Source organism: Melanerpes formicivorus, unplaced genomic scaffold (genome assembly GCF_026170545.1).
Source record: "Melanerpes formicivorus ecotype bairdi unplaced genomic scaffold, bMelFor1.0.p_v2 SCAF_4, whole genome shotgun sequence".
Taxonomy (NCBI): Eukaryota; Metazoa; Chordata; class Aves; order Piciformes; family Picidae; genus Melanerpes; species Melanerpes formicivorus.
The window spans coordinates 36635725-36654390 of record NW_027142356.1 but is presented as its reverse complement, the minus strand read 5'-3'; positions in this window follow the sequence as shown (position 1 = coordinate 36654390).

The window sequence follows — 18666 nt, the reverse complement described above, 5'->3', positions numbered from 1 at the left end:
CTTGCTCTGATGAAATGTTTCCTACTGTCCAGTCTAAACCTACCCAGTCACAGCTTGAGGCCATTCCTTCACTAATTACCTGTGAGAAGAGACCAGCAGCCTCTCTGCAATGTCCTTTCAGGTAGTTGTAGAGAGCAATAAGGTCTTCCCTCAGCCTCTTCTGTTTCACACTAACCATCCTCAGCTCCTTCAGCTGCTCTTCATCAGATTTATTCTCCAGGCCCTTCACAGCTTCCTTGTCCTCCTCTGCCCTGGCTCCAGCCCCTCCACATCTCTCTTGTATTTTGCCCTGTGCTTTAGGCTCTCAGGATCTACAATACCTGTGATACTTCTAGATTCTTCTCTGAAGGATGACACCTGCTTGTATTTGTAATCCAAAAGTGCATCGATTGTATTTGGTGTTTCTACTTCCTCAGGCTGACTTCTCAGTGGTCAGACTCACAGTTTAATATTGCTGTAGCAATATTTGGTAATCTCATTTGGTTTTAAATGGCCTTATAAATTAAGACATCCTGCTTGTCACACACTTGTGCCTCTTAAAATGAGGTCGTTTTGGCCTGGCAATTATGAGCACATGTACCAAAACTCTAGCAAAGCTGCTGGATAGAGGAATGTACTCTTGGATTTCATAGAGTAATTCACTTGACACTTTATTATACCCAAGGGATTGGCTGTAAATTCCTTGGCAGCTCCTTCTGAAGTAGGCCAATGATATTTGAGAGGAAAGGCTAATCCCCTTTTTAACTGGAGGCAGCTGTAGAAGAGGGCTGGAACACCCCTGCTATGAGACTGGGCTGAGGGAGCTGGGGCTCTTCAGCCTAGAAAAAAAGACTGTGGGGAGACCTTAGAGCTGCCTTCCAATACCTGAAGGGATCCTACAGGAAGGCTGCAGAGGGACTTTTCCTGAGGGTTTCCTGCAATGAGCCAAAGGGGAACGGTTTGAAGCTGAGGGAGAGTAGGTTTAGACTGGATCTTAGGAAGAAGTTCTTTGGTACAAGGGCAGTGAAAGGAATAAGCTCCTCTGGGAGGCTGTGGCTGCCTCCTCCCTGGAGGTGTTTAGGGCCAGGTTGGATGAGGCCTTGAGCAGCTGAGTGTAGTTGAGAGCTGTCCCTGCCCATGGCAGGAGGTTGGAGTAGAGGATCTCTAATGTCCCTTCCGACCTAAGCCACTGTGTGGTTCTGTGAAGGGTGAGGGTTAAGGAGAAAATACATTGCCTGAAAGCTTTTTGTGTGTGTGCAGGATTTTAGCAGTGTACTCAGCCCCCCATTATGAATCTGTCTTGAAAACACTGTGTGTGATTGCTGTAGTGAATTAATCAAGGCAAGGTTGCTCTTGGTGCTGACACTCTTGAACACCTGACATGGCAAAACCCAACCTTCTGTGTGAGGCAGCGCAGAGCAGGTGTGACCTGATGACTGTAGGCTTTGTGAGTGAAGAGATCATAGAATCATAGAATGGGCTGGGTTGGAAGGGACCTCCAAAAGTCATCCATCCCTCTGCAGTCAGCAGGGACATCCTCAACTAGATCAGGCTGCCCAGAGCCCTGTCCAGCCACACCTTGAATATCTCCAGGGATGGGGCCTTAACTACCTCTCTGGGCAACCTGTTCCAGTGTTCTACCACCTTCATAGTAAAGAATTTGTTCCTAACATCCAATCTAAATCTGCTTTTCTCTAGTTTGAAGCCATTGCCCCTTGTCCTATCACTGCAGGCCTTTGTAAACAGTCTTTCTCCAGCTGTCTTGTAGCCCTCTTCAGGTACTGGCAGGCTGCTATTAGGTCTCTCCAGAGCCTTCTCTTCTCCAGACTGAACACCCCAAGCTCCCTCAGCCTGTCCTTGTAGCAGAGCTGCTCCAACCCCCTGATCATTTTGGTGGCTCTCCTCGGGACCCTCTCCATCAGGTCCATGTCCTTCTTATATTGAGGGCTCCAGACCTGCACACAGTACTCCAGGTGAGGTCTCCCCAGAGCAAAGTGGCAGAATCCCCTCTCTGGATCTGCTGACAATGCATCTTTTGCTGCAGCCCAGGGTGTCTCTTGAGAAGCAGCAGCAGCCTCAGCCTGGCACCTTTTATTAATTTTCCTTTTTCCCCCTCTGGGTATTGTCAGTCAATAGGTTGTCCCAGCATTTCTGGAGCTTTAGGGTAATGTTCATTAGGATAAAATTGCCTCTTAGAGAAAATGCCTAAATTAACACCCCTCCATCTTGTGGATCTAATTGCATCCATTACTTTGGCACAGATCTGATAAAATATTTGCTTGCAGCCCCTAGGATTTTAATCTACCTTCCTGACAATTCTATTGCCTAGAAAAGGTACAGATCTACCCCTCACCCCCTGGCCCCTCTGATTTGGGTTGAGCAGTTCATCACCACCCATACAAATGGAGTGAGGTTGAGGTTGGCTTTGGCAGCTAAGAACTTACTGCTTCTCCCTCAATAGTAATTCTTCTCAGCATGCAAATTGGCAATCTGCAGCAAAGTGCAACTTTAATTACTCTCCCCTTTCAATTTTCATTATTTCAGGGAAATGAATTTACTTTTTATGTAATGGTTTCTTTTTTTTTCCTTTCTTTTAATGAACTTCAAGACCTGAAAAACAGAACACACAATACAGCATTAACCAGGTGGGAAAAGACCTCAAAGATCATCCAGTCCAACCTATCGCCCAACACCATCTAATCAGCTAAACCATGGCACCAAGTGCCTCAGCCAGGCTCTTCTTAAACACCTCCACTGATGGTGATTCCACCTCCACCACCTCCCTGGGCAGCACATTCCAATGCCCAATCTCTCTTGCTGGGAAGAATTTCTTCCTAACATCCAGCCTAAAGCTCCCCTGGCACAGCTTGAGACTGTGTCCTCTTGTTCTGGTGCTGGTAGCCTGGCAGAAGAGACCAACCCCCACCTGGCTACAACCTCCCTTCAGGGAGTTGGAGGCAGCAAGAAGGTCTCCCCTGAGCCTCCTCTTCTCCAGACTAAGCAACCCCAGCTCCCTCAGCCTCTCCTCACAAGGCTGTTCTCCAGACCCCTCCCCAGCTTTGTTGCCCTTCTCTGGACATGTTCAAGTGTCTCAATGTCCTTCTTAAACTGAGGAGCCCAGAACTGGACACAGGACTCCAGGTGTGGCCTAACCAGTGCTGAGCACAGGGCACAATGACTTCCCTGCTCCTGCTGGCCACACTATTCCTGATTCAGCCAGGATGCCATTGACCTTCTTGGCTGCCTGGGCACACTGCTGGCTCATGTTTAGCCTGCTATCAACCAGTACCCCCAGGTCCCTCTCTGCCTGGCTGCTCTCCAGCCACTCTGTCCCCAGCCTGTATCACTGCGTGGGGTTGTTGTGGCCAATGTGTTTGTGGCCAGTGTTTTGCTTGGTGTTTCAATAGAATGGCAGCTATTTTTCCCCCCTTCTGTGCCTGAAAAGCAATGTGCAGGATTCTTGTATCATTCCACATTTCTTCCCCCAGCTAGACTATGAAAATATTCTTCAGTGAGATTCACACCTTCACCAAAAATGAATGAGGCTGAGTGTGTCTGATTTTCTGCTGCTCCTTCACTTGTTCTTGCACAGAGCTGAGGCACAGACTACACCTCCTGTCTCCTTGTGCTTTCAGCAGTACTCAGACATCCCTCAGCATCGGTGTGAAAAAGAAGCTGTGCCTTGACACAGCAGTGCCTGCCTGAGTGCTGCTGTCCTCCATGCAGTAAATTGCAGGCTGTAGCTGTATTAAGATGATAATACACAGACTTATTCCTCCCTCCCCCCCAAATGCATTATAGAATCCAGTTTGTAATCTCTATCAAATTAACTGCGGTCTGTGAGATGTGACCCAGGACAGATGATGTCACTTTAACCCATTTGGCACATAAGAACAGCCCTGAAAATGCATTTTAGCTTATGACAACATCACAACCTGATGGTGCTACAGCTCTCAGGGGGCCTACAGGAAGGCTGGGAAGGGACTTCTCAGCATCTCAGGCAGTGATAGGACTAGGGGGAATGGAATGAAGCTGGAGGTGGGGAGATTCAGGCTGGAGGTGAGGAGGAAGTTCTTCCCCATGAGGGTGGTGAAGCCCTGGAATGGGTTGTCCAGGGAGGTGGTTGGGGCCCTGTCCCTGGAGGTGTTTAAGCCCAGGCTGGATGAGGCTCTGGCCAGGCTGATCTAGTGTGGGGTGTCCCTGCCCATGGCAGGGGGGTTGGAACTAGATGATCCTTGTGGTCTCTTCCAACCCTGACTGATACTATGATACTACTATGATTGGAGCTCACAGATTGCACTGGCTTGGAAGAGACCCTCAAAGGTCATCATGTCCAACCGCCCCTGCAGTCAGCTGGGACACCTCCAACTAGATCAGGCTGCCAAGATCAAGCCTGATCTTGGATGCCTCCAGGGATGCAGTCTCAACCACATCTCTGGGCAGTGTTCCAGTATTTTACCACCTTGCTTGTAAAGTACTTTTTCTGTATACCCAACCTAAATCTTCCCTTCTCCATGTTCAAACCATTGCCCCTCATCATACCACAACAAGCCCTTCCAAACAGTCCCTCCCCAGCCTTCCTGCAGGTCTCCTTCAGATAGACTAGAATAGAATTAACCAGGTTGGAAAAGACCTCAGAGATCATTGAGCCCAACCTGTCATCCAGCACCATCTAATCAATTCAACCATGGCACTAAGTGCCTCATCCAGTCTCTTCTTAAACAATTCCAGTGATGGTGATTCCACCACCTCCCTGGGCAGCACATTCCAATGGCCAATCTCTCTTGCTGGGAAGAATTTCTTCCTAACATCTAGCCTAAACCTCCCCTGGCACAGCTTGAGACTGCGTCCTCTTGTTCTGGTGCTGCTTGCCTGGGAGAAGAGACCAACCCCCACCTGGCTACAACCTCCCTCAGGTAGTTGTAGACAGCAATAAGGTCTCCCCTGAGTCTCCTCTTCTCCAGGCTAAGCAACCCCAGCTCCCTCAGCCTCTCCTCACAGGGCTGTGCTCCAAACCCCTCCCCAGCTTTGTTGCCCTTCTCTGGACACCTTCCAGCATCTCAACATCTTTCCTAAACTGAGGGGCCCAGAACTGGACACAGGACTCAAGGTGTGGCCTAACCAGTGCTGAGTACCAAGATTGATACAGATATTGATCTGAGTACAGATATTGATAGGAAGCTATAAGGTCTGTCAGGAGAGGATCTGATGACTTATTAAAAACAGAGAAATAAACCCAGAGAAACCTCTCTTTTTACCAGCTGTGCTGGGATCATGCTGGAGTTGTCTCTGACATGAGCCTCAGTGTTGCAGTGCTGCACATTGACTCCAAGTGGTTTGAAAAAGGCTTTCTCTTTAAGAAGCAGGTGGCTACAGCACAGAAATTAATAATAGCTGCTGGTGGGAGTACTTGGTAGAAACTGAAGCATCACACACTTTAGGTGTTTGATCCTTAACAGTGACACACTCATCTTCCCTAACGTGTTTGGAATGGCATTCAGCTGAAATATTAACGTGGAGTGAAAATATGTTTAGGTGTGCTTAGTTGCTTGGCTGATAGGATGAGAGTGTTCCTTGCTTAGTGACTTCATGCACTATTCCCTGCTGCAAATGATTAAGAGGAGCAGCACTTGGAGTGAGAGACAGGATTTTGAGGCAGGAGTATTCTGTCTTTGCACAAGTTTTGGGGTCTTTAAACTGTGGGGATGTAGCAGCTGCAATTTACTGGGGAAAAGGTGGTTTGTTTGGGTGGGGTTTTTTTCTGCTTCATCCTGGGAATGATACCATAATGGAGACATAGTGAAGTGATAAAGCTTTGTTACATGATCTAAAGCCAGTCCAGTGTATTCAGTGCATGTTTCCCTTGCTTATTCATCTGAAAAGCCAGGTGATTAACCTTGGTTTATTCTGCTTCAGTTCTGAGTCATGGAATCAACATGGTTGGAAAAGACCTCAGAGATCATCAAGTCCAACCTATCACCCAACACCTCCTGAGAACTAACCCATGGCTCCGAGTGCCCCATCCAATCCTTTTTTGCACACCTCCAGGGATGGTGACTCCACCACCTCCCTGGGCAGCACATTCCAAAGGCCAATTACTCTTTCTGGGAAGACTATTAGAGATCTGTTAGAGATTAGATTATTAGACTATTTGGGATTAGATTATTAGACTATTAGAGACTATTAGACTATTAGAGACCTAATAGACTCAGAGGTCTATTCCAGCTTTGGTAATTCTGTGATTCTGTGGACCTTAGAGATCTATTAGAATATTAGAGATTAGACTATTAGAGATAGATTAGAGTAGTAGAGATCAGATTTTTAGAGAGTAGAGATTAGATTATTAGACTATTGGAGATCCCTAGATTAGAACCCTACTCTGCCAAGCTCACCCCTAAACCATATCCCCAAGCAGCACATCCAAACCACCTTTAAACAGATCCAGGGTTGGTGACTCATCCTGAAATATTGTCCCCACAGACTGACAGAAACATTCAGGTTGGAAGAGACCCTTGGGATCATCAAGTTAATCTGAGAACACTACACCAAGCTCACCCCTAAACCGTAGCCCCAAGCACCACATCCAAACCACCTTTAAACATATCCAGGCTTGGTGACTCTGCCACCTCCCTGGGCAGCACATTCCAATCCCTGACCACTCTTGCTGTGACAAAAGTTTTTCCTAATGCCCACAACTCAGAAAGGCCATCACAGAATCAACAAGGTTGGAAAAGACCTCAGAGATCATCAAGCCCAACCTATTACCTAATGCCTAGCACCTCATAACTAACTAAACCATGGCTTCTAGTGCCACTTCCAATCCCTTTTTGACACCTCCAGGGATGGTGACTCCACCACCTCTCTGGGCAGCACATCCTATCATGTCCCTGCTGGAGTTACCAGATGGAGTGACCTTAGACAGCTGGATGCATCTCACCTCAGCCCAGGGAGCGTGGTGCTTCCTGTCCTCAGCAATCAGACCCTACCACAAAGAAAATGAACATCCCTTGTCTGTCACCTGGCTTGGGTGGAGTACCATTTGTGCAGCCCCTCAGCTTTCTTTTAGCCTGATAAGAAATTGTTCTGAAAGGCTTTTGGTTTGATTTACTGCCCTGTGTTTGTCCTCCTGGGCATTTGGCAATTTTAAAGGTGGTTTTTAGTTATTTATTTATTAAATTGGAAAAGCCCCTGTACTGCAGCGAATGGAGTACTGAAAACTCTGCCCTGCCCTGGTGAGACCTCACCCTGAGTACTGTGTTCAGCTGGACAGCTCCCCAGTTCAAGAGGGACAGGGATCTGCTGCAGCGGGTCCAGCAGAGGGCTATGAGGATGATTAAGGGACTGGAGCACTGCCCTGTGAGGAGAGGCTGAGGGACCTGGGGCTGTTCAGTCTGGAGAAGAGAAGACTGAGAGGGGATTTAATAAATGTTTATCAATATCTGAGGGCTGGAGGTCAGGAGGGAGGGGACAGGCTCTGCTCACTTGCTCCCTGGGACAGGACAAGGAGCAATGGATGTAAGCTGCAGTACAGGAGGTTCCACCTCAACACAAGGGGAAACTTCTTCACTGTGAGGGTCACAGAGCACTGGAGCAGGCTGCCCAGAGAGGTTGTGGAGTCTCCTGCTCTGGAGACTTTCAAGGCCTGTCTGGATGCATTCCTTTGTGACCTGAGCTAGATTGTATGGTCCTGCTCTGGCAGAGGGGTGGGACTTGATGATCTCTGTTTAGTATGGAGAGGAGAAGGCTGAGAGGGGATTTGATCAGTGTCTATCAATATCTGAGGGGTGGGTGTTGTGAAGGAAGGGTCAGCCTCTCCTCAGTTGCACCCTGTGATAGGACAAGGAGCAGTGGATATAAACTCCAGCACAGGAAGTTCCACCTCAACATGAGGAAGAACTTCTTCACTATGAGGGTCAAAGAGCTCTGCAGCAGGCTGCCCAGAGAGGTTGTGGAGTCTCCTGCTCTGGAACTTTTCCAGCCCCATCTGGATGTGTTCCTGTGTGACCTGTGCTGGATTCTATGGTCCTGCTCTGGCAGGGGGGCTGAAATTCCCCAGAGCTCTCTTCCAACCCCTATCATTCTGTTATCCTGTACTTCAGTATCAAATGTTGGGTCTCTGGATGACTTTGCAGCTGAGGGTGCACTGTGCAGCGAAACAACCCCCTGTCATGCTTTGAGATCACTGTACACTGGTAATTGTTGGGATGAGTAACGTGCACCCAAATAACCTTAGATTTAAATTGCAGCCTTGAGAAGCCTCCAACAATCAAATATCTGGCAGCAGCACAGAAAATGAGATGCAATGAAATTCCAATGTAGCATAACTTAATCAGGACAAACGTAACTGAAGCTGCAATTTAGCATTAACTATGGAGGGATGATCAGGACACTAATATTGACTGCAATAAGGCTACAGATGTAGAATGGCAATACAGACACATAAATCTGTCTGTGTCTGCAGGCTGTTACTAATTGCAATTAATTAAGAAGTTCTTAGTGCTTGTAAGTTCTCCACATCACCTGCACAAGAGCTGTTTTCAGATGAGAGAATGCAGAGGGTGAAATGATCATAGTGCCATAGTATCAGGGTTGGAAGGGACCTCAAGGCTCAGCCAGTTCCAAACCCCCTGCTATGGGCAGGGACACCTCACACTACAGCAGGTTGCTCACAGCCACATCCAGCCTGGCTGCAAAAATCTCCAGGGCTGAGGCTGCCACCACCTCCCTGGGCAACCTGTGCCAGTGTCTCACCACCCTCATGGGGAAGAACTTCTTCCTAACATCCAATCTGAACCTACCCACTTCTAGTTTTAGTTTTAGAGCCTCATCCAGCCTGCTCTTAAACACCTCCAGGGATGGAGCCTCAACCACCTCCCTGGACAACCCATTCCAGGACTTCACCACTCTCATGGGGAAGAACTTCCTCCTCACCTCCAGCCTGAATCTCCCCACCTCCTGCTTCACTCCATTTCTCCCAGTCCTATCATTCTCTGACACACTCAAAAGTCCCTCCCCAGCTTTCTTGTAGCCCCCTTCAGATACTGGAAGGCCACAATTAGTTCTCCTCAGAGCTTTCTCTTCTCCAGACTGAACAGCCTCAACTCCCTCAGTCTGTCCTCATAGGAGAGGAGCTCTAGCCCTCTGATCATCCTCTTGGCCCTTCTTTAATGGGGTCAGAATTTTACCACAGCAAGCTTCAGCTTTGCAGAATAGATGTTGATGATCTTGGAGGTCTCTTTCAACCTGGTTGATTCTGTGGGAAACCCCTCCCCTTTTCCAGCCTGGTTAGTTCTATTGTAAATCATTTGGAGGTGCAGGGTTTCTGAGGAGAAAAAGCTGTGCACGTTGCTGTTATTTTCTTTAATCCACTTGGCAGCTTTAGTAGCTGGTGAAGTTCCTTGCATCTCTGGTTTTTTCCCCCCAATGTGCTGACAGTTCTCCAGAGGAATGTTTCATAAACCTTGCTGGCAGTTCTAACTCCACAATTTAATTAGGCATGTGGCATCAGGATTGTGTCTTACAGAGTGAAGCAGAGCTCTGGCAGCTGTAATGAGGATGCTCTTGATTGCTCCAAGCACAGCCAGGAAGAAGATTAGACTCATTGTAAAGTGTAGCATGTGGGAAATGAAGGTGCTTGTCAGTACTGTGTTGGGGTCCAACAGTACTCATTGCAGGCAAGGCAGAAGTCCACTTCACTGCAGTGGGATTAGAATTGCATCCAATGTCTTCAGTCATTACTGACTAAGGAATCATCAAATCAACCAGGTTGGAAAAGACCTCAGAGATCATCAAGACCAATCTATTACCTAATACCTAACACCTCATGGCTACTAAACCATGGCTCCAAGTGCCACATCCAATCCTTTTGTGAACACTTCCAGGGATGGTGACTCCACCATCTCCCTGGGCAGCACATTCCAATGGCCAATTACTCTCTCTGGGAAGAACTTTCTCCTCCCCTCCAGCCTAAACCTCCCCTGGCACAGCTTGAGACTGTGTCCTCTTGTTCTGGTGCTGGTTGCCTGGGAGAAGAGACCAATCCCCACCTGGCTACAACCTCCCTTCAGGGAGTTGTAGAGAGCAAGAAGGTCTCCCCTGAGCCTCCTCTTCTCCAGGCTAAGCAACCCCAGGTCCCTCAGCCTCTCCTCACAGGGCTGTGCTCCAAACCCCTCCCCAGCCTCATTGCCATTTTCTGGACACATTCAAGTCTCTCAATGTCCTTCTTAAAGTGAGGAGCCCAGAACTGGACACAGTACTTAAGGAAAGCAAAAGGCAAAACATTTCTCAGTCAGGACAGCAGAGTGGGTGTTTTGTTGCATTTTGTTCAGTGGTTTAGTCAGAATATTGAGCAGGATTATTTATTACTCTTGTTGTGGTAGTTGTGTTCCACTGGCTTGGCACTATTGAACATGGAGGAGGGAAAAATCCCAATGTTACCTGGTGAGTTCTACTTTGCCTCTCAGGGAGAAGAAGGTTAAGGGCTTCTGTGCTTTGGATCAATACCTCATTACCTTGCCCTCTGCTTGCTTTCTCTCGTTTGAACTTTGCTAACCTGAGAGGCCTGAAAGTGCCACTTTCCCTTTGCATAGGAAGAAAATAGATGCTGTTACTAAACACTAACATGGATTGCTTTGATTAGGAGTGGACTTGGCTACCCTTAACCATAAATACATAAAGGGGGAGTCCTGAGAGGCTGGAGCCAGGCTCGTCTCTGTGGTGTCCAACGGCAGGAAAAGGGGCAGTGGTGGAAGTTGAGCTGTAGGAAGTATCATCTAAATACGAGGGAAAATGTTTTCCCTGTGAGGATGACAGAACACTGGAACAGGCTGCCCAGGGGGGTTGTGGAGTCTCCCTCTCTGGAGATATTCAAAACTCACCTGATCCTTCCCCTCTGCTCAGCTCTGGTGAGACCCCACCAGGAGTATTGCCTCCAGTTCTGGAGCCCCTATTGCAAGAGGGATCTGGAGGTGCTGGAACATGTCCAGAGAAGGGCCACGAGGATGAGCAGAGGGCTGGAGCACCTCTCCTATGAGCACAGACTGAGGGAGTTGGGGCTGTTCAGTCTGGAGAAGAGAAGGCTCCCAGGTGACCTCATTGTGGCCTTCCAGTATCTGAAGGGGGCTACAGGAAGGCTGGGGAGGGACTGCTCAGGATCTCAGGTAGTGATAGGACTAGGAGGATGGAATGAAGCTGGAGGTGGGGAGATTCAGGCTGGATGTGAGGAGGAAGTTCTTCCCCATGAGAGTGGTGAAGCCCTGGAATGGGTTGTCCAGGGAGGTGGTTGAGGCCCCATCCCTGGGGGTGTTTAAGCCCAGGCTGGCTGAGGCTCTGGCCAGGCTGATCTAGTGTGGGGTGTCCCTGCCCATGGCAGGGGGGTTGGAACAAATGATCCTTGTGGTCCCTTCCAACCCTGACTGATACTGTGACACTATGAAATCTTCTGCCCCAAACTGGCTTTTGCAGGGAATCAGTTTGCTTTCAGAGGCATGTACTACTGACACTAAATCCTCAGGGCAGAATCCAGGCTATTTTCAGGATGCTGTTCATAAAGGGCCTTGTCTTATTATTATCATCTTGCTAACAGCCTCAGCAATTGGCTAATTGAGTTGGCCAATTTAATGTCATTAATCTGATTAACACCCCACAAATCCTGTGCTGCTGCCAGTTTCAGGGGAATACACATTTTGGTTTAGAGTATGTGTAGGCATTTGGGGAAGGGGAAAGAAAAAAGCCCCAAACCACCAACCAAGCAAAAGCAAATAGCAACTAATCAGTCACTTTGAAGCCACGTGAATAATACTCCTGAGTACTGCCTGGGATGTGGAAGTGAAAGCTCTTTCTGGCAAAATATCTAACTAGGGAGAACACAGCAATAGTAATTATTTGGAGAACTGAGTAGTTTAGTGCACAGAAAGCTGGGACTGGCACCAACAAACTGAATATCTGGGTAAATGTGTTCTTGCAAGGGATATTGTAGACAAAGCAAACCCCCAAACCAGTTTTCCCCAGTGCACTTAAACCTCTCTCTGAACCTGAAGTTTCAGAAGGCTTTCACCTCACTGAAGCCCAAGACAACCACTCCTTCCATCCCTTCCTGTGTGCCAGCAGCAAGCAGGTTTTGCCTGCTACTCAGAGGAGGCCAGGGTCACAGAATCACAGCAACATTCAGGTTGGAAAAGAGCCTCAGCATCACCAAGTCCAACCCAGAGCCCTACTCTGCAAGGCTCACCCCTAAACCATAGCCCCAAGCACCACATCCAAACCACCTTGAAATGCATCCAGGCTTAGTGACTCCACCACCTCCCTGGGCAGCACATTCCAATCCCTGACCACTCTTGCCATGAAATAACATTTCCTACTGTCCAGTCTAAACCTACCCAGTCATAGCTTGAAGCCATTCCCTCTTGTTCTGTCACTAACTACCTGTGAGAAGAGACCAGCAGCAGCCTCTCCACAACCTCCTTTCAGGCAGCTGTAGAGAGCAATGAGGTCTCCCCTCAGCCTCCTCTGTTTCAAACTAACCATCCCCAGCTCCTTCAGTTGCTCTTCATCAGATTTATTCTCCAGGCCCTTCCCCAGCTTCCTTGCCCCCCTCTGCCCTGGCTCCACATCTCTCTTGTATTGAGGTGTCCAGAACAGGACACAATACTGCCAAGCTGAATTTTAGCTGCATCACAATGGTGTGCTGTGAGGGGTAGAGAGGCATAGCTGAGGGGCAGCCTTGAGTTTGTTCCCTGGTTTACAGGGAGGTTTGTGTGAAGCTTTGCCTTGATGAGCTTCTGTGTTAAGCCCAGGCTGTGGATTCTGTGTATCTCCTGTGCTTTGTACTGTTTTATGTGGTTGCCAACAGCATTTCCATTTAAGTTTCCCAATCCTATACAGTCTCTTGTGTAAGGGGTTTTTCTTTTGCCCCTTTTTGGAAGGGGTAAAAGAGCATCTGTCTCACTCTAGACTAAGACAAAGTCTCTCCTGGATTACAGACATGGTAAAACAGTCAAACATCTGTATATTGAGCAGTAAAATAGCTGTAGATGAGAGAGAGCTCTCTAGTTTCTGCAAGCAAGAAGGATGTAGTTCATTCATCACATGTAATGTTACTGAGAATGTATAAGGGACAGGATGGAGGAATAGCCTGGCTTTAGCTCTAGCAAAATGAAGTTCAGTAGGCTTGGTAAAGTATACTGTACATTGCCTGCTGGAAGAGTAGCTGTGATAGGGATAATGCTCTTTTGACTTGTGTCTCATCTCAGGGGGGAAGCTAAGAAAGCTTTGTCCCTGCCCAGCACTTGTTTTTTATCATAGACTCATAGAATCAGCCAGGTTGAAAAAGACCTCAGAGATCATCAAGTCCAACCTAGTACCTAATACCTAACACCTCCTGACAACTAAACCATGGCCATGAGTGCCACGTGCAATCCTTTCTTGAGCACCTCCAGGGATGGTGACTCCACCACCTCCCTGGGCAGCACATTCCAGTGGCCAATTACTCTTTCTGGGAAGAACTTTCTTCTCACCTCCAGCCTTAACTTCCCCTGGTGCAGCTTGAGACTGTGTCCTCTTGTTCTGGTGCTGCTTGCCTGGGAGAAGAGACCAACCCCCTCCTGGCTACAACCTCCCTTCAGGTAGATGTAGACAGCAATAAGGTCTTCCCTGAGCCTCTTCTTCTCCAGGTTAAACACCCCCAGCTCCCTCAGCCTTTCCTCACAGGGCTGTGCTCAAGACCCCTCCCCAGCCTTGCTGCCCTTCTCTGGACACATTCCAGTACCCTCACATGCCCTCTTGTGCATCACCAGCCTGATGTTTGGGAAAGCTTTTCTGTGCTGGGGAATCTGTTAGGTAGAAGATAAGTGTTCTATGTGGCAACAGTGCTTTTATTTCTCCTTTCTGTGTTTTCTTGTACTTGCAGGAACAGTTCCAGTTCTTTTAATCCTGTTCTTAGTCAGATTTGAACTGTTTCCCCCCTCTTCAAATTCTGTATGCAAAGACTGCCCATCATAAATAGAGTTCTTTCTTTCCTTTTCTGCAGCATCAGTGTAGATTCAGCAGCAGGTGTCAGTTCAATATTGGATGAAATGTTTAAATCTTTTCCCAACCCCTTTCCTTCTCCGTTCCATGACAAGTCAAAGTCTAGCAACTGAAAGGAAATCACTATGGTTACAGCACCCTGTTCTAGCACTGAGTCCAAGATTTAAGTCTTAACTGCCTGGAGGAAAATATATAGATTGGAGACACCCCCAAGCATTTGGCATCATGTTTGCAAGTACCAAAGCAGACACTGACAGTTTGAGATAATTCCATTGCAACACTTTGCTTGCAAGACAGTGGCCTGTGCTTATAAATGGGTGGCTTACATAAGAAGTGGAAGAATACATGCTAGCTGAAAGCACTGCTCAAAACCAGCACTGGGGCTTTTAAAGTCAGCAATCTAAGATTTAATCAGCGTGTGGCTAGCAGTCTGTGGCAACACCATCAGAGAATCATAGAATCAACAAGGTTGGAAAAGACCTTGAAGATGATCAAGTCCAGCCTGTCACCCAAGACCTCATGAATACTAGACCATGACACCAAGTGCCACATCCAATCCCCTCTTGAACACCTCCAGGGATGGTGACTCCACCACCTCCCTGGGCAGCACATTCCAGTGGCCAACAACTCTCTCTGTGAAGAACCTTCTCCTCACCTTCAGCCTAAACCTCCCCTGGCACAGCTTGAGACTGTGTCCTCTTGTTCTGGTGTCGGTTGCCTGGGAGAAGAGTCCAACCCCCACCTGGCTACAACCTCCCTTCAGGTAGGCCCTCATCATCCTCGTGGCCCTTCTCTGGACACTTTCCAGCACCTCCAGATCCTTCCTGTAATAGAGGCTCCAGAACTGGATGCAGTACTCCAGGTGGGGTTTCACTGGAGCAAAGTATAGGGGGAAAAATCACCTCCCTTGCCCTGCTGGCTCTGCTTCTCGTGATGCAGCCCAGGGTGTGATTGGCTTTCTGGGCTGCAAGTGCACACTGGTTGCTCATGTTAAGCTTCTCCTCCCCCAGCACCCCCAGGTTCTGTTCTTCAGGGCTGCTCTCAAGCCAGTCCCTGCCCAGCCTCTATTGTTTCCTGGGCCTGCTCCTGCCCAGATGAAGAGTGACGGAAACACAGCTTGCAAAGCATTCATCTGGAATCATTTACTGCAATTAGCTACTTATTAGGAAAGAAGAAAAAAGATTTAGCTAAAGCCTTGAGTCACTTAATAGCTGTTACTCAAAGTGAAGTGTGTTTGAAATTGTTTTAGATCCTTGTCATATTCCCAAGTGTGAAGAAAACTGGGGTGGGGGGTAGGGGGTGTGTGAAAAGCATCCTTTGCTTGTAAGCCTTTAGCAAAGACATTCTGAGGATCATCTTTTGCAGCTGCTTGCTTTTAAAAGTCTACAGGTGGTATGAGAATGCATTTAGTGTTTTCTTTAGCCAATAATACTTCTTCCTGGCCAATGTATTCTTAGGCTTGGGTCTCTACCATGGAAACAAGAGTGTGGCTGAAGTAATAAGCGTGTAGGAATGCCTCGGTGGATCTCTTGGCCTAAGAAGTGGCTTCCAGCTAAGATTTTTATAATCATCTGGAGGCTTAGATAGGGAAAAGTCTGATGATTGGTTTTTAGAATACCAGCTCATTTGCTTTTCTCTGTCTAAGGCATATCACGCCTCTTTAATAAAGAAACGTTTCCGTCACAGAAGACACACTGATACTGTGGTACAGGAGCACAACAGAAACCATAGGGCCTAAGGTAGTGTTTGCATTACTTGCTCATCTCGTTGAGAACATCCTTTGCTATCAACTTTTACTCTGCTGTGGCTGTTTTCACAGTATCACAGTATCACCAAGGTTGGAAGAGACCTCAGAGATCACCGAGTCCAACCTGTCACTACAGACCTCATGACTAGACCATGGCAACAATCCCCTCTTGAACACCTCCGGGGATGGTGACTCCACCACCTCTCTGGGCAGCACATTCCAGTGGCCAATTACTCTCTCTGTGAAGAACTTTCTCCTCACCTTCAGCCTAAACCTCCCCTGGCACAGCTTGAGACTGTGTCCCCTTGTTCTGGTGCTGGTTGCTAGAGAGAAGAGACCAACCCCTTCCTGGCTACAACCACCTCTCAGGTAGTTGTAGAGAGCAAGAAGGTCTCCCCTGAGTCTCCTCTTCTCCAGGCTAAGCAACCCCAGCTCCCTCAGCCTCTCCTCACAGGGCTGTGCTCCAGACCTCTCCCCAGCCTTGTTGCCCTTCTCTGGACACGTTCAAGCGTCTCAATGTACTTCCTAAACTGAGGGGTTTTGTGTGGCTATGACTAATAAGAAACCTTCCTTTCAAGCCAGGGTGTTCCTGGCTCTTTCCACCTCCTGAATATGTGCTCTAAAGCCACTAAAAGAATTAGAGTAAAACCGGAAGGTGCACAGATTCCGAAGCATGTGCATTGTGCCCCTTGAACAGTGTGCCTCTTGAATTCAGAATGGAATGGAATGGAATAGAATAGAATGAAATAGAAGTAACCAGGTTGGAAAAGACCTTCGAGGTCATCAAGTCCAACCTATCACCCAACACCAGCTAATCAACTAAACCATGGCACCAAGCATGCCATCCAGTCTCCTCCTAAACTCCTCCAGGAATATTGACTCCACCACCTCCCTGGGTAGCACATTCCAATGGCCAGTTACTCTCTCTGTGAAGAACTTTCTCCTCACCTCCAGCCTAAACTTCCCCTGGCACAACTTGAGACTGTGTCCCCTTGTTCTGGTGCTGGGTGCCTGGGAGAAGACACCAACCCCCACCTGGATAGAACCTCCCTTCAGGTAGTTGTAGAGGGCAATGAGGTCACCCCTGAGCCTCCTCTTCTCCAGGCTAAGCAACCCCAGCTCCCTCAGCCTCTGCTCACAGGTCTGTGCTCCAAACCCCTCCCCAGCTTCCCTCCTCAGGGAGGAGCTCATCAAGGGAGGGTGCAAATAGGTCAAGCTATTTCTAGCAGTGCCTGGTGACAGGACCAGAGGCAATGGGCATGAACTGGTGCCCAGGAGATTCCTCCTGCATGTCAGGAAACACTTTTTGCTATGAGAGTGACTGAGCACTGGCATGCTGCTCAGAGAAGTCATGGAGTCTCCACTCCTGGAGTTATTAACAAAAGCACACTTGCAGAGTGTGTTTTTGGTGGCCCTGCCTGAGAAGAGAGGCTGGACCAGATGACCTCCTGAGGTGTTTTCCAGTCCTGTGATTATTATTTTTAATCAATGCATAGTCTATTGCAGAATTGTCAGGGTTGGAAGGGACCTCAAGGCTCAGCCAGTTCCAACCCCCCTGCCATGGCCAGGGACACCTCACACTACAGCAGGTTGCTCACAGCCACATCCAGCCTGGCTGCAAACACCTCCAGGCATGAGGCTTCCACCACCTCCCTGGGCAACCTGTGCCAGTCTCTCACCACCCTCATGGGGAAGAACTTCTTCCTAACATCCAATCTCAATCTACCCATTTCTAGTTTTGTTCCATTCCCCCCACTCCTATCTCTCCCTGACACCCTTAAAGATCCCTCCCCAGCTTTCTTGTAGCCCCCTTCAGATACTGGAAGGCCACAGTTAGGTCTCCTGGAAGCCTTTTCTTCTCCAGACTGAACAGCCTCAACTCCCTCAGTCTGTCCTCATAGGAGAGGAGCTCCAGCCCTCTGACCATCCTCATGGTGCTTCTCTGGACCCATCCCAACATCTCCAGATCTTCCTTGTAATAGGGGCTCCAGAACTAGACAAAGTACTCCAGGGTGGGGTCTCACCACAGCAGTGTAGAAGGGGAGAATCACCTCCCTCAACCTGCAGACCACACTTCTCTTGATGCAGCCCAGGATCTGGTTGGCTATTAGAACTTTGTGAGTTTGAACTGATTTAAATCCTGGAAGTTAGTGCAGTCATGCTGCCTGCTGAGGAGAATTTGGCCTCTCTGACTCACATTAATAGCTGAGGGGCGAGCAACTGGTGTCGTTTACCTGGACCTGAGCAAAGCCTTTGACACTGTCCCACACCACATCCTGGTCTCCAAACTGGTGACACATGGGTGTGATGGGTGACCACTAGATGGATAAGGAACTGGCTTGATGGCCGCACCCAAAGAGTGGCTGTCAATGGCTCCATGTCCCAGTGGAGGCCAGGGACAAGCAGAGTCCCTCAGGGATCAGTCCTGGGACCTGTCTTATTCAACATCTTTGTCGGTACCATGGACAGCGGCACTGAGTGCACCCTCAGCAAGTTTGCTGATGACACCAAGCTGTGTGGTGCAGCAGACACACTGGAGGGAAGGGAGGCCATCCAGAGGGACCTTGACAGGCTGGAGAGGTGGGCACAGGCCAACCTCATGAAGTTCAACAAGAGCAAGTGCAGGGTCCTGCATCTGGGTCGAGGCAATCCCAGGCACAAATCCAGGCTGGGCAGTAACTGGCTGGAAAGCAGCCCTGAGGAGAGAGACTTGGGGATGCTGGTGGAGGAGAAGCTCAACAGGAGCTCTCAATGTGCACTTGCAGCCCAGAAAGCCAATCAGATCCTGAGCTGCATCAGGAGAAGTGTGGCCAGCAGGGCAAGGGAGGTGATCCTCCCCCTCTACTCAGCCCTGGTGAGACCACACCTGGAGTACTGCCTCCAGTTCTGGAGCCCCTATTACAAGACGGATATAG